General features: G+C 39.5%; 1 long non-coding RNA gene across 1 annotated transcript in view; it reads right to left on the bottom strand.

Moving 5' to 3' along the window:
- The window catches only part of LOC116158286 (uncharacterized), a 92,287-nt gene extending 79,931 nt beyond the window's left edge, over nucleotides 1-12,356 (bottom strand). The window contains exon 1 of the long non-coding RNA XR_010384788.1: nucleotides 12,213-12,356. This is a non-coding gene — a long non-coding RNA (uncharacterized LOC116158286). The remainder of the gene's footprint in view (nucleotides 1-12,212) is intronic.
- Nucleotides 12,357-16,800: the final 4,444 nt, after the last annotated feature.

The raw sequence follows: 16,800 nt of genomic DNA, 5'->3' as shown, positions 1-16,800 counted from the left end.
ATGGATTTAATACAATGTTTGCAAAATTAAACTTTATCTTCTATACGGTTTCTCACTCTTGAAGAATATGGAAAGGGAGAAGAATAGAATGAATCCTATGGTGTTTGATTGAAACTGGAGCTATCAGTATGAACTCACAGTTTTTAATATGTGTAGACAAATACAGAAATAACTACAGATGTGTGTGTGTGTGTGTGTGTGTGTGTGTGTGTGTGTGTGTGTGTGTGTGTACATACACGTATTCCCTGGCTCTGACAGCCCAGGAGCAGTGTCATTCCAATAGTAAAGCGTACACTCACCACCTATACCTTCGTTTCTAAATGCCATCCTCCATGAAAAAGAATCAGGGCTCTTTGGAGAAATGACCAATTCCAAGGCTGAGGCAGAGGAAGTACAAGGTCAGTTTGGAACACCTTCTACCAGACAGGAAGAACACTTTGAAAACCTGATGTAGCTATCTCAAAAGGACAGAGGAGGTGGTGTAAAGGAACTTTCACTGGCCAAATTTCAGACGACACGAGCATCAAAAGGAATGAAAACAGGAATGGATTATAACACGTTAAATTTTCTAAAATCCACAAGTCCCTGTTGTTACTAAAAATAAAAAAAATTAATGTGGGATACAGGAAAAGTGGTTTTTTTTTTAATAGAATAATACCAACTAATATATGTAAAAAGAAATGATAGAAATACAAAAATCACCACTTTATCATCATCATAGGAATGACTGATTCAGACAAAAATCACCATAGTGTGGAAGGTTGTTGGAAAACAGGATAGTCACATGATCTCATGTGAATTCCTTATTAATTATACAGGGAAAACGTACTGTTGTAATGGTGGACGCAGCAGGCACCATACCAAAGAAGTGATCGAAGTAAACACTGCCAATACTGATATGATGTGTCCCTGAGGGGACACACTGGGAAGTACACTGTATTCCATCCAAAAATGCTGAATCTCATCATAAGGAAAGAATTACAGAGTTCCAAATTAAGGGACATTTGGCAACTGGAGTTTGGGTTCCAAAAATATCAATGGCATGAAAGACAAGAAGAGGAGACTCAAGAAATAAGACAAGCAAATTCAATTGGATCTCAGAGCAGTGGGGGAAAAATACACTTTAAAGAACATTATCAAGATACTTGGAGAAATGTGAATATAGGCATTATGTTAGATAATATTATTGCATCAATGTCAAATTTCTTGAGTATAATAATTAAATTGTGGTTATATAGAAGCATGATTTTGTACTTTGGAGATACAAGCTTAAGTTCTTAAGGGTGAAGTATCACCATACCTACAACTAGCTCTTAACTGGTTTAGGGTGGTGGGGAGGAAATATTTACAGGGCTTTTTGTGTGTGAGTACCTTTCCATATGTATGTGTGAAGAGAGTGAAATATACTGGATGTGGCAAAAATCTAACAATTATTGAATCTGAAGGAAAATGGGTGTTGATTGTACTTATCTTGTTTCAACTTTTTTGTAGGTTCAAAATTAAAATTCGGGAAAAAAACATTATTTTTACGTTAAGTGGATACAATACAATTCACAGATTTTTTTTCATTTGAAACAGAAGACTTCCAAAAGATGTTTAGATTGACTATGCTTGCTTTGAGCTATGACTCAAGACCCCACCCCCCCCCCACCTCCTCCACCAGGAAATAAAAACTATCTTCAAGGTTACTTCAAGGTGAAAGGTTCCTCAATGGGAGGGTTTAAGGAGGTTTCCGAGGGGGATGGGATGTAGCCCTTTGGGGCTGGCTGGCTGCCTCAGTTCATTAGAGCAGGTCAAGGTCACGGCTGGGAATGGTCATACATCCCTTCCCGCTCTTCTGTCAGTAGCCACCATCCCTTTGGGGAACCGCTGATTCCCGCTCCATGTGCTTCTGTTTGGGTTGCCACTTGTGGGACCCTGTCCCCTGGCCAAAGGATGAAGGAGCAATCCAGGACTGGCTATTACATACCCCAGCCTCGTGGCCGCAGAGATTAGCCCAGGGAAGGGTATGGGACCTAGGCTGGGCCAATCAGGCTCCTATCCTGATAGTTTATTAATGGAGGCGTACCTTCCTCTGGGTTCCTTTGGACAGTCTAATGTAACTCTGGAGCTTTCTGCAGCCAGCAACCCAAATAGTCCAGACTATTGGGCTTAGGAGCTGTGCTGTCCTACAGGGTGAGCTGCCGGCAAAATGGAAAGGGTCAGCTTTGCTTGGGGTCTTCCAAGTTTCTGCAGCAATATGACTACAGTTCCCTCATGGTGACCTTGTGGCTCCTGGGTCACCTGGTCCTGAATTATAGTCTCACCTTATCCTCAACTTCACTTTCTGCTGTTTCAGTTACCTGGGGTCAACCCCAGTCTGAAAACAAGTGGAAAATTCCAGAACTAAACAATTCGTAGGTTTTACGTCACACACGGGTCTGAGTAACACGATGAAATATCGCGCCACCTCGTTCCTTCCCACCCAGGATGTGAACCATCCCTTTGTCCAGCACATTCCGCCCTCTCGGTTATCAGATCCACAGTCGAGGTGTCACAGTGCTTGTGTTCAAGTGACTCTTATCTTACTAATGGCCCCAAAGTGCAGGAGTAATGATGCTGGCAATTCGGATAATGCCAGAGAGAAGCCACAAAGTTCTTCCTCTACATGAAAAGGTGAAAGTTCTCCACTTAATAAGGAAAGGAAAAGAAATCATCTGCTGAGGTTAGCTAAGATCCTATGTTAAGGATGACTCTTCCAGGAGTGAAAACTGTGAAGAAGGAAGAAGAAATTTGTGCTACTTTTGCTGTCAAACCTCAAACTGCAAAAGTTACGGCCACAGTGCGTGATAAGTGCTTAGTTAAGATGGAAAAGGTCTTAAATTTGTACCATAGGATACTTTGAGAGAGAAAGAAACCGCATTCAGGCATTCTTTATTACAGTATATTGTTACAATTGTTCTGTCTTATTTTTATTGTTGTTGTCAATCTCTTACTATTCCTAATTTATAAATGAAACTTTATCATAGGTATGTATGTATAGGAAAAAAACCCAGTTTATTTAGGGCTTGGTACCTATATATCTGCAGTTTCAGGTACCCTCTGGGAGTCTCGGGCTGTATCCCCTGGGGATAAGGGGGGAACTACTGTACAGGCAGCATCTTAGGCCACAGACTTAGCGCTGTTTTGTGGATCACATTACATGTAAGGATGCGCGCGCACGCGCGCACACACACACACACACACACACACACACACACACACACACACACACACTCTACAAAATGCCTTCTTATTTACCTCCTTCCTACCCTCTCATAGGTCATTCATTCTTTCAATAAACATGGAAGACCAACCATGAGCAAGACCTGGAGCGCAGCGCCAGTCCCAAACTCCCCACTGATTGCCTACAGTCCCCCCCCACCACCACCACCACAAAAAGGCTTATAAACCCAGCCCTCTAGGTCCCACACCTAGAGGTTTCGAAGAGACTCCGTATATTTAACAAGCCACCCAGGTGATGGAAATGCCTCTTCCAGATTTGAAAACTCTGCAGGGGTAGGCAGGGAAATCGATGTGAACGTGGCTCGGGGCTTTTTCTCAGGGAGCATTCAGATTAGTGGGGACTAAGGCAATTCAGCGAATTACCCGTTGCAGCAGAGATGAGGGAGGCGTGCAAGGCGAACACTGCAGAGTCAGCCGAGGAGTCTAAAGCTAACCGGAACCACGGAGCCGCGGGGTCTCGCGGTGGGTGCTCCCGGGGTTTCTCTTCTAGGTGTCTCGCCTGCTTTGTGTCTCAGAACAGTGCCTTCAAATGAAGGACTCAGCTTGACCATTTCACAGCAAGTTCACATTGGAGATGGGGAAAATCAGGCCATTTAGGGAGCTGCTGCTGGTGTCTGGTGGAGGGAGATTGGCGGGGGCGGCGAGGGAGGCAGTGTGGGTTTGTGGGTGTGTGTGTGTGTGTGTGTGTGTGTGTGTACACGTATAGCCTCACTTAGGGCCCTTGACCTGCAAGTGTTTACACCAACCTTTCAAAACTGTGTTCTCAGTGAGGGGAGGATGCTGACGGAGCCCGTGAGCTTTTTGCTGAATCAGAGTGTGCCATGTATGGTAACTTTCTGGATAAAAATCTCAGTATATTGTAGCCATAATAACTGCAGTTTATTGGCTACTTGTTCCACGCCAGGCAACAAAATAACTGTTTTTTGTAATTCCCATTTAATCCTCTCAAGAACTCCCTGAAATTAGTACTATTATCCTTATCTGACAGATGGGGAAATGAAGCTCAGAGGGATCAGTTCAACCTTTTGTTTGAGTTTTTTTCAAAAGTGTGTCTGCAAGTGATCCTTAATAGATAATATACTCTAATGTATGTCAATTAAGCTGTGAGATTTTTTCCCTCAATTATTATTTGACAAATATTTACCTGTGTGTGCATAGTCCCTGCTAGGTGTTACAGGAAAGATTGAAAAATGTTATAAATAGCTCTTCTCTCTAGGAAGCAGTTCATTTGGTCTGGAGGTATAATCATAAAGGATATTTTTGTGAGCTGCTTTCCTTTTTTAAAAAAATTGGAGGAGGGTAATTAGGTTTTCTTTTTGTATTTATTTACTCATGGAGGGACTGGGAATTGAACGCAGGACCTCATGCGTGCTCGGCATGTGCTCTACCACTGAGCTATATCCTCCCCCACAATGAGCTGACTTTCTTATTTGCATTGCTTTTTTACAGCAACTGTATGTGGACTCAGAGTTGTGTGAGTCGCCACGCCTCCTTTGCCCCCTAGGGGTTAGGATCTCGTTTCACTCACCTTTGTATTCCGAGCACATCGTAGGTACCTGATCAATGTTGGTTGAATCAACGAATTGTTAATCTGAGAGCTGGAAGATATGAATAAACATTCTAACCCTTCCCTTATCCCATTGCTAGAGGATTTCATGCAACTTGCAAATGAACCCAAACCCAGAATAGAACATAGCTATTATTCAGCAAAAACAAAGTTTTCAAAATAATGAGTATGTTCCATATGCATCCATTCTGAGGTAGTTCTTAACCAACTCCCTTGAATGTCCCATGAGATGCTAATAAGTTTTTCTTAAAAAAGAAAAAATAATTCCATAGAATCAAATACATCTGGGAAATACAGAGCTAAATGGGACTACAAGATTTCTTTGCTGCAGGAATACTCAGAGCCCATAACAGACTACCATGTACGTGTATAAACCAAAAGGCGCAGATGGGGAACTGAAGAATATACCATCTACGGTAAGCTATATTTTCCTAATTTCTTTGACAGTAGGTTCCTTGGGGGAAGGAGTGGAGGGAGTAAAAAGAAGAATTAAATGCAGGGCTGGAACTCGGGGGAGGCGAGCAAGTCACCTAAGGCAGAACATTCAAGAAAGAACCCCCCCTCCCCTTGCACAAAAGCACTTGCACAGCCCAAAAGTGAGTGCCTCCTTCAATTTTACATCCTGAGTGCCTCACCCAGGCGGTGTTCTGAGCTGGTTCAGGGAAAGGAAGTCCACATGGAACTGGTCTGTTCCACACACCGGAAATTTCTTTCTGTTTCTTTCATTCGTGAAAACAGCAGAGACAAAGAGGAAGTCAATAAAGGATTCCCTGATGGCCAGGACAATACCTGGCACTCAGTAAATGGGATGAATGAATGAGTGAGTGAATGAATGAATAACAGACATGAATCAGACAGAGGCCTGTGACTTCTTGTTAGAGTCTCTCTTCTGAGCCGGATATTCTGCTTAGGCCTTTGCTGTTTTCCATTGTGCAGTCTCCTCAATCAGGTCCCTCCCGATGTAAAGTCCTGTTTGATCTTAGGGCTAATGACTAAAGCTGGGTGGGGTGAAGAGCCTGAGAACAAACTGTTTGTTCAAGAAAGTGTGTACATTCTATAAACCCTCTTTCTTTCTCTCTCCCGTTTTCTTTCTTCCTGCTTCTTTAAATCCATGAAAATCATCTTGAAAGGTTCACAAGGACATACGCTCAGATGCACTTAATATCTTCCTGAGTTCAATGTCACTTTAACTCTTACCCCTTTTTTCGGTTTGTTTTAAGTAAAAAAAAAAATTGGGGGGTAAACCCAATCGAGATGAATGTAGTAAAATACATGGTTTTGAAACACCACATTGGCATGGTAAGCATGCCCATTCAGATGGCATGCTGAAATATTAGATAATAAACAAAGCTTTGTTTGGTAATTAATCTAATTAGACTCTAATACAAACACATGATATTAAATAGTTCTACATTATACTCCAGTTCATGGAAGAATTAAAAAGCAGAAAGGGCCTGTTTGCAGAATTAAAATGGTTACTGTATTCACTAAATGTCTATATATCTCTCTGGCAAGAATTCGGGTTTCCCGAGACGGGGCATCAGGAAATGAACGAACCATTGTGTTTCTCAGGACCTGATCCAGCTCACTGGTGTCCATGGGGGCTACACCTGCCTTGCCGCGTGGAATGATGAATTTGTCTTGCCCCTCATAAATTTTTAAATATTCCTTCTCTTTTCAGTATTTGCACTTTATGAGATCACACACTTTGAAGTAACAATATGCATTTTCCCTCGATAACAAAGCAATTCAACTAGCACTTAAGATGACAGTAACACATGCAATACTTTCTATGATCACGTGGTTGAATCTCTGAGGAAACAATGCAGAGTATCCAGCCCTTAAAAGTCACTAACCTTACCCTCCAAACTGCAAACACTGGAGATCAAAGGTTGTCAATTTTATAAGCTGCTCTTGCATTTTATCTTTATATATTTTTCAGGAACACTTTCACTACAACACACAGATGCAGAGAGAAAGGAAACACATTTCTGGGTGAGAAGAACTTTGGCTTCTACTCCTAAACAATGCATGATTTTAGAAGAAGGTATGAACTCACCAAAAGCCCCATGAAGTAAATATTTTCTACCTCTCAGGGATGTCACTGGCTGTGTACAAGGGCCTCCTTGAGCTTTTGCGCCAGAACAAAAGATCTCTGGTGCTAAATAAGGATGGAAATATGCCCACTGGGTTTGAGTTGACTTGGTTATAGAAGGAGTCAAACAGCATGGGTTTTAACCCCACGTGGGCTACTTTGCTGCCTCAGTTCTGGCGAATCAAACTGCACCTTAACTCATAAGGGTTAGTTTCCTGTCCAAGAGGGTCAGTTTTTAATTGGTCACATCATTTTGCATGGCTGTTTATCCTTAGATGATTTCAGTGTGGTATCAGACATTCAAAGAACTTGGTTCTAAAGAATTAATTCTTAGACGTTCTAAGAATAATACAATAACGAACACCTGCCTCAGGTCATTGACTTGGCTTAAATTATGCCATGCTGGTGACGGCACTGCACACCTTGAGCCTTCCTAAACTACCATAGGTGTTTTGTTGTCTTGGTTGCTAAGGGTATCCCTCTAGGCAGAGTGAATTAAGGAAGCTAAATTATCAACAAACTTTCTATAGTATTGTAGATGATTGAGTTTTTAACTTATAACAAGTACCAAGGTACCCAAAACACCTAATTATTACTATTAACTAAACTGCAGATAATCCAGCCCTTAACTACCAGTTCAATCTCTTCTTGGGCCACTCACTCTTCAGTCATGACCCTCAAATCACAATGGTCTTGTAACTGGTTCTAGAACATGGCATGCCCCTTCCCATCTCACGGCCTCTGCCTTTGAGGTCCCTTCTGTTGAATGCCCTTCTCTGGCTAGTCTCTGATGCCTAGCACCCCCTCGTTGCTTGGGTCTCAGCCTAAACATTCCATCATCAGAAAGGCCAGTGGCCTCCTCATCTCTTGCCCCATTATTTCTCTAAGTACATTATTTCCTTTGTGGCAATCATCATGTTCAAAAACTGGTTGACTTTATTTGTTGACTCATTTATAGACTGTTTCCTCTTTCCAGGAGGATAGAGATCATACTTGTATTTCCAGTACCAAATGCAGGAAAGCACTTGCTATGGACTAAAATGTGGTCGCTCCCAAATTCATATGTTGCTGTTCTAACCCCCAATGCGATGACATTTGGAGGTGAGACTTTGGAAGGTAATTAGTGTTAGATGAGGTCATGAGGGTGGGAACCTCATGATGGGATTAGTGCCCTTATAAAAAGAGACACCAGAGCTCTCTCTCTCTCTCTCTTTCTTCCTCTCTGCCATGTAAAGACCCAATGAGAAGGTACCTGTCTAAAACCCAGGAAGAGAGCTCTTGCCAGGAAGCAACCATGCTGGCTCCCAGGTCTCAGACTTCCAGCCTCCAGAACTGTGAGAAAATAAATTTCTTTTGTTTCAGTCACCCAGTGTATGGTATTTCATTACGGCAGCCCAAGCAGACTAATACAGCATTCAACAAACCTTTGTTGAATGAATGAATATATGATCTCCTGTATGTAATCAAGAGTTAACTACATTATATAATCTGGATGGCCCTGGGATTTTTTTCGAATCAACTGGCCAGGGTTTCACACTCTCTTTCTTAGGCCTTTGTGATATGAAGCTTTATCAAACACATCTGTCTACTTTTCTCTGCTACTCTTATCACAAACACCTATTATTGCTAAATGTTATTGAAAGATACATCCAGACAAAGTCCATATGCACAGCTGGCCGCCAGATCAGATGTCTTAACTAACCAGGCTTATGTGTCAAACAACTTTTATTATAGATTTTTTAAAAATACTGGGCAACTGTTTGAATTGTTCAAAAGTTTCAGCACCATATAGACAAAAACCACAGAGCTCTGAACACCTCCATGAAACTGCATGATCCCTTGTGGAATGAATTTATACCGGTTAATTCTAAAAATTTCCATGAGTTTTCTTAGATTCTAAGGAAAGATACTAATTCTTTTTTCTAGTCATCACAATTCTTATAAACATTAATTTATATTCTTCAGAATCATCTATTTATCATTTTATATACTTTAAAGGCTAAAATGTAAGATTTTATCTATTAATTTTTTTTAAAGCTATTGGGTTATTCTGGACAACATCACAATACTGGGGAAGGGTGACATACATCAATGTTATCTTTTTTTCTGGCCAAAGAGCTCAGGACTCTGAAATTGTTTCCATGCTTGCTGGTCTCAAAGAGCTATGGACAGTTTGTATATAACACACATCCAGTCTTTGAAGCCAAGGTCACCTTCAGTACATTTTGCAGAGAAAATGATTGTACTATGAATGTCCAAATTACATCTCTGTGACTAGGTGCTTAGACATGGCAAGCAATTACTGGCATTCTACTAATAAAAACACAGAACATTAGCAAATATTAATAGTCATTACTATGTGCCAGACAATGTCATCATATTTTAAACATGTTATCTGATTTTGATCCTCACAAAGACCCCATGAGATAGCTACTATCATTATCCCATTTTACAGATGAACAAACTGAGGCTTTAAGCAACTCAGACAAGGCTCTCATCCATATCAGTCTTATTGCATGAAAGCACTGGCTCTAACCTTTCACAATATAATCCAACTTTCTTGGACCTCAAAACCTCATTTATCAATTCCCACTGAATGAAAGCTTACCCTTTGAGAACACTATAATAATTAGGTACTGGTCAACCTCAAATTTGTCCTTGCCATGGGAGAAAAGAAACGGTGCTACTCAGGAAAACAAAGAGTGTGGGTGATGTCTGAAGAAACATGGTTTAAGTACTTAAGAAAAAAGTATGATAATTTTGAATAATTCTTGTCTACTCATTCAACAGTTGCCCTAGGAAAATGCATGCAATATTCACCTAGCTTAGTTCAACTTACTTATACGCTTCAAAGCAATGCAACTATCGTCCATGAAACTTGCAAGCTTCCTGAGAGTCCAGTCATGAAAATGTTCACACAGCACGTGTCCGGTACATAGAAAACTCTCAGGACGATCCTCCTTCAGAATCTGTCAGGGATTGGTTCCAGGACACCCCCCCCCCCACAGATATCAAAATCCAAGGATGCTCAAGTCCCTCACATAAAATGCTGTCTTATTTGCATATAACCTATGCACACATTCTTGTATGCTTTAAACCATCTCTAGATTACTTGCAACACCTAATACAATGTAAATGCTATGTAAACAGTTGTCAGTGAGGGGCAAATTCAAGTTCTGCTTTTTGGAACTCGCTGAAATTTTCGTTGTTGTTGTTGAATCTGCCGATGTGGAACCCACAGATATGGAGGGCTGACTGCAATATTTTTGATTAAATAAATACCACAGTCCCTTAAATTTAGAATACCTCCTTCTGTATGTCTGAGTAGTAAATCTCTATTGAATTGAATCTCTATCTTCTGCTTTTAATTTTTTTTAAAACATTTCTTATTGAGTTACAGTCATTTTACAATGTTGTGTCAAATTCCAGTGTAGAGCACAATTTTTCAGTTCAGCTTATAATTGTTTTCCAGATTTCTCCATGCTTTCTTCCTAACCAGGTGGTCTGGACCCGAATCATCTTTGTTTGGGGTTAGTGCTCCAATGTTAAGCCCAGAAAATGAGGGAAATTTTATTCTCTCTTCTCTTGGTACATGAACTGTTTCTGTATACAGTGTAGGACCAATAGCTAATCTCAGAGCTATACAGTTCCAACTGGTAAGTGTCTTCTGGTGAGAGCAACCAAACCTGGTCATTGGAAGGGGTGGAGGGACTCAGGTGCTAATTTATAAACCATGCAATGAATAGTCTCTGCAGTTGTCAGCGCTGCCACCACTCTGATAGCGAAACTCTTGGCTGGGCTCCCTAAGGCAATCCAAACTCTCTCCCCACATCCTCCCTTCCCCATGGAGCGGGGGCACCATGGCCTCAGGCAGGTTTGAGAGCTGAGCTATAAGAAGCCTGATTCTTTATGCCAATGAACGGCCTCTGACCTCAGCTCCCAGAATGGCAGCTGCCCACTTTAAGAAAAACTTAAACCCCGACCAAAGAAGCCACTTTGAAGAATTACAGGCCTGCCTCTCATGAGACGTCCTCAATACTGAAGCATCACTTTTCTCTACACCTTGCTATGACTGTAAGTTCCATTTTCAACACCACCCAAAAAATAAAAGTATACATTCTCTAGGACCTTGCCATGCATATACCATCAGCATGATCTCGGAGCTTTGTTAGGAATGCAAAATCTCAAGCTCAACCCCAGACCTAGTAAGAGAGAATTTGAATTTTAACAAGATGCCCTGGAGGTTTGCATGCAGAGTAAAATGTAAGAATCACTGGGGGACGTCATCCAAAGAAGAAAACAACACACTTTGGGGCATGTCCTTTCTCTGAAATAAATGTCACTTTTGGGTGCCCAAAGCATCCCTTCTTTCCCTCTCTCTCTCTCTCTTACTCTCTCTCTGTATCTGTGTCTGTGTCTGTGATGAGTACTGGAGCACCTGTTTAACAGACTAGGGTACAAACCTTTACTATCCTCTATTTTGTCAGCTCCCTGCACTGGCTTCACCTTTCAAATGTTCCACTACTACCAACTGGTTTCTTCCTTCTGATCCCAACACAACTTCTCCTCTCTAGTAAGAGGCAGTTATCTGGGGGATTTCTGCATCCACGTCAGGTGTATAGGGTTACAAGAGACTGTCCTTCTCACCCTAACAACCTAAACTAGCCAGGTAAGCCCAAAAGAATCATCAATTTTTTAAAATCCACCAGAGAACTGAGATCGCCAAGAAACCTAAATGGACTAAACTCAAAGTGACAAGCTCTACAGGTGAGAGGAAAAAAACCCAGAGCCATGTTCACCTCTGCTGGAATGGCAGAAGGAGGAAGAGGGTGTGATGGGTGGGGACAAGGAGAACTCAGCTGAAGTTTTAGCAAACTTGCACTGGCTGCCTGTGGGCTGAGGAGTCGCAGCCACAAAGCAAGTCTGCACCCACCTACCTAACCTTCCCCAGGAGCCCTCACGCAGGGCTGGCCGTAGTTCACCAAAGTTGGAGGCAGGGGAGAAAGGCTGAGGAGAACTCCTTGAAGCATTTTGGGCTTTCACCGAGTCTAGGGAGCAGATAAGGCCTCCAAGGACCAAAAGGTCTAGAAGAGATCTCCAGGGGTACAGAAAGCAGGGGGCAAAGGTCAAAGAGAAGTCAAAAAGCTATTAGCTGGGCAGTAAGGCAGGGAGAGACCTCCCACAGGTCTGAAACCTGTTAGCTTGGTTTTGAAGAACAGGCAAATCTCAAGAATCTCACAAGCACTCTGATCTCAGGCCCTGCTGAAGGAAAAGTCCTAATCTTACCTTCAAAACATTTGAAAGCAGTAGTGAGCTGAATCACATTGAAGCTACAATTAAGCCCAGATCTAGAACATCTGTAGGGCAGATGGACTCAGCCTCCCATGGAAGAAGAGGCTTGCTCTTTTGGAGGTAAATCTCATCTACCTTGTCTTCTTCTTCTCTTGCCTACAAAAAAAAAAAAAAAAATTCAAGACTTATGGAAAAGGAAGAAAATCTGACTCATGGCTAACACAGAAAAGAAACAAGAGAACCAGATCCAGAGATAGCTCGGAAATTGAAATTATTAAACTGGGGTATTAAAACACAAAACTCCTGTGATATAAAACTGTTAAAAATCTCATGGAAAGGAAGGCAATATACATGAAGAGATGGGGAATTCCAACAAAGTAGTGGAAACTAGAAAAAAGAACCACATGGAACTGCTAGAAATGAAAAGCACAGTATCACAAATAAATTCATTTTATGAGCTTAATAGCTGACTCAACAGCAGAGGAAACTGAGCATCTGACAACGTTTGAGCTAATTTCAAACAACCCAACACATATGTAAATGGTGTCCCAGAAAAAAGGAGAAAAGTGACAACCTGGCAGAAGAAACTGTTGAAGTTTTACTGGCTACGATTTACCCAAACTGATGAAAAATATCAACTCACAAAACCAAGAAGCTCAGCATACCCCGAGTAGAATAAACACGGAGAAAACCACACCTAAACAAATCTAGCCAGACTGCTGAAAAGCAACAGTAAGTGGTAAATCTGAAAAGCAGCCAGAAGAGGAAAGAAGACATAACTTTAAGACTAACGATTAAAAAAAAAAAAAGAAAGATGACTTTTCAACTTCTCAGGAGAATCAATGGAGGCCAAAAGAAAATAGAACATCTTTAAAATGCTAAAAGAAAAACACTGTCAAATTCTATACCCAGTGAAAATATACTTCAAATATACTTCAAAAATGAAGATAGAATAAAGTCAGTTTTACCCAGAAAATTCAGGAGAATTCATCTCCAGCCGACCAACACTACAAGAAAAGCTAACAGAGGCTTTTCAGAATGAATAGAAAGGAAGCCAGAAGGAAACTCAGAGCTGCAGGAAGAAGTGAAGAGCCTAAGAAAGGATAAATATATGGGTAAATGTTAGAGGCCTTTTCAAAGTAGTATGCATGCTATTTTAAAAGGCTATTGACTGTTTAAATCAGACAACAACAAGAACAAAACAAACCCCAAATACTGTGAGGTTTGTAGCATAGGTAGAGGTAAAATGAAAGATAACACAAACACGAAGGTTGAGAGGAGGAATAAATAGAATTATATCGTTGTAAGGTTTTTATACATCTATGAAGTTGTATAGTGGTTGTATAGAAGTGAATATAGTAGCATATTATTTGAGGATAAATTGTGATAACTTAAATATGCAGAGCACAATCTCTAGAGCAGAGGTCTCCAGAGTACAGTTTCCAGACATACATCACCAGCACACGAGAATTTACCAGCCATGCAAGTTTTTGAGCTCTATCACAGACCTACAGAATCAGAAACTCTGGGAGTAGGGCTTGGAAATCTGTGTTTTAAGAAGACCTCCAGCTGTTTCTAATGCATGTAAAGTTTCAGAACCACTGCTCTACAACAGTCAGTAGAATATACCATAAAGAATTAAATTTTAACACAGGAGATAAAATGGAAGGATTAAAAAAATCCAATACACCCAAAAGGAGGTAGGAATGTAGGAGCAAAAATAAAGAATAAATGGGCTAAGCAGAAAATAAATACCAAGACGGGGGACTTAAATCCAACCATATTAATAATGACCTGAAATACAAATATATTAAACACTCCAATAAGATCTACCAATATGCTGTCTACAAATAATTCAATTACAAAGACACAGGTTGAAAGCATAGGGTAGAAAAAATATATGTCATGCAAACACTAAGTATAAAAAAGTGAATGTAGTTAAATTAACATTAGACAAAGTAGACTTCAGAACAAGAATATTATTAAGGAGAAAGAGGAAAAACTTTAATGATAAGAGAATAAAATCACCAAGAAGACTTACCAATCCTAAACGTGTATGCAACTAAGAATACAGTTCCAAAATGTATAAAGCAGAAGTCGACAGAAATGGACAAATCTACAATCATAGTTGGAGAGATTTTAACTCTCCTATCTCAGTTATTATAGGACAATGGACAAGAAAATCAGTAGAGAGATATCTGAACAGCATTGACAACCAACTTGACTCAGCTGATTTGATAAAATATTGCACCCAGCAACGACAGAATACATATTCTTTTCAAATCCACAGAGAACAGTCCTTAAGATAGACTTCATGCTGGGCAATGAAAGATATCTTAATAAATGTCAAAGAATTAAAATAGAACAGGGTATATCTTTTGACTGAATACTAATAAATTAGAAACCAATATATGGCAGTTTGGGATTAACAGATACACATTACTCTATATGAAGTAGATAAACAACAGGGACCTACTGTATAGCACAGGGAACTATACATGGGCTCAAATAGGAAAGAATCTGAAAAATATACATATGTATGTATATGTATAACCAAATTGCTTTTCTATACACTTGAAACTAACACTGTAAATCGACACTTCAATAAAAAATAAGAATTATTAAAAAAAATTTTAAAAGATACCTGGCATTGAACACCTATTAGAACAAGCTAAAATTAAAAATTGTGACAATACCAAATGCTGATAGGGATACAGAAAAACTAGATCTCTCACATATTGCAACTGGAATGTAAAATGGTACAGCTACTCTGGCAAATAGTTTGTCATTTTCTTAAAAAAACAAATGAACATTACTGCATGACCCAGGAATTATACTCCTGGGCACTTATTCCAGAGAAGAAAGCTTATCTCTACACAAAAACATGTAGAAAAAATGTTCACAGTAGATTTATTTCTAATAGCAAAAAAATTGGAACAACTCAAAGTCCTTCAACAGACAACTGGTTAAACAAATCGTGGCACCTCTACGTCATGGAATACTATTCACCAGTAAAAAAGAAACTTACAGTTGATACACATAACCACTTGGATGGATCTCAAGAGAATTACACTGAATGGAAAAAAAAATTCAACCTCAAAAGGTTATACACTATAGGATTCCATTTATATAACATGCTTAACATGACAATATTATTGAGATGGATAACCTATTAGTGGTTGCTGGACATTAGGGATGGGAGAGAGGAAGGGAATGGTATGACAGTAAAGGAACAATAGGAGACTTTGTAGTGACAGGGCAGTTTTGCATCTTGATTGAGGTAGTAGTTACGCTAATCTACATAGGATAAAATTGCATAGAATTCTAAACATACACACACACGTGGGTGCATGTAAAACTGGTGAAATCTGAAAGCTGTCTGTAGATTGTGTCTATGTTAATTTCCTTGATTTAATATTACGTTACAGTCATGTAAGATGTTACCATTGGGAGAAACTGGATGAAGGATACCTGAAACTTCTCTATTATTTTTGTAACTTCCCATGACTCTATAATTATTTTAAAAGGAAAAGGAAAAACTTACCTGGAAAAATCACAGATGTTTGGGAATTAAACAATACCCTCCTTCTAAATAACCCATGAATCAAAGAAAAATCACAAAGACTCTTACAACATATTTTGACCTGCATGATAAGGGAAACAAATGCCAACTATTGTGGGATACTGTGAAAGCAGTGCTTAGAGAAAAAAATATTAGCTTTAAATACTTAGAATAAGAAGAAAGGTTTAAAATCAATATTATTCTGCATCAAAAGAAACTAGAAAAAGTAGAACAGATTAAATATAAAATAACTAGAAGAACGGGAATAAGAAAAACAGAGAGAAAATTGATGAAATATAAGATGAACAAACAGTGGAAAAAACCAATGAAGCCAAAATTTGGATATTTGTAATGCTTCATATAATTGATAGCCTCCTGGCAAGATGATCAAGAAGGAAAAAAAAGAATTAACAAGAAATTCAAAAAGAAACAAAAATGATTATATAGATTACATAGCATTAAGGGGATAAAACTATACCAATATAGCAACAAATTGAAATGAAACAGATACATTTCTTGAAAAACAAAAATTACCAAAACTGATAAAGAAGAAATAAAAAATTTAAATAGTCTGAAATCCATTAAAACGTATCCATAGCAAAAACATTTTCCCAAAGAAAACCCCAGGCCAAGGTAGCTATTTAAGAAAGAAATGGTACCAACTCCACATACGGTCTTTCAGAAAAGAGATGGAGTATTTCCCAATTTTTTTTTATAAAGCCAGCATTACTTTGATACTAAAACCTGACAAAGATTACAAGAAAAGAAAAACTACAGCTATAAACCCTTCACAACCGTAGACATGAAAACCCTTAACGTGTATTACTAGCTAATCAAATCTAGCAATAAAAATAAGGATAATACATTGATCAAGATAGGCTTACCTCAGGGATTCAAGGTTGATTGGACACTGAAAAAACTATAATTCATGACATTAACAAAATGAACGAAAAAAGCCACGTGATCATCTCACTGGATGCAGAAAAAATATCAGACAAATTCAGTATCCAAAGGATATTC

Source organism: Camelus dromedarius, chromosome 17 (genome assembly GCF_036321535.1).
Source record: "Camelus dromedarius isolate mCamDro1 chromosome 17, mCamDro1.pat, whole genome shotgun sequence".
In the NCBI taxonomy this organism is placed as follows: Eukaryota; Metazoa; Chordata; class Mammalia; order Artiodactyla; family Camelidae; genus Camelus; species Camelus dromedarius.
Note: the sequence above shows the minus strand (reverse complement) of the source record. Positions and strands in the feature narration are given on the sequence as shown.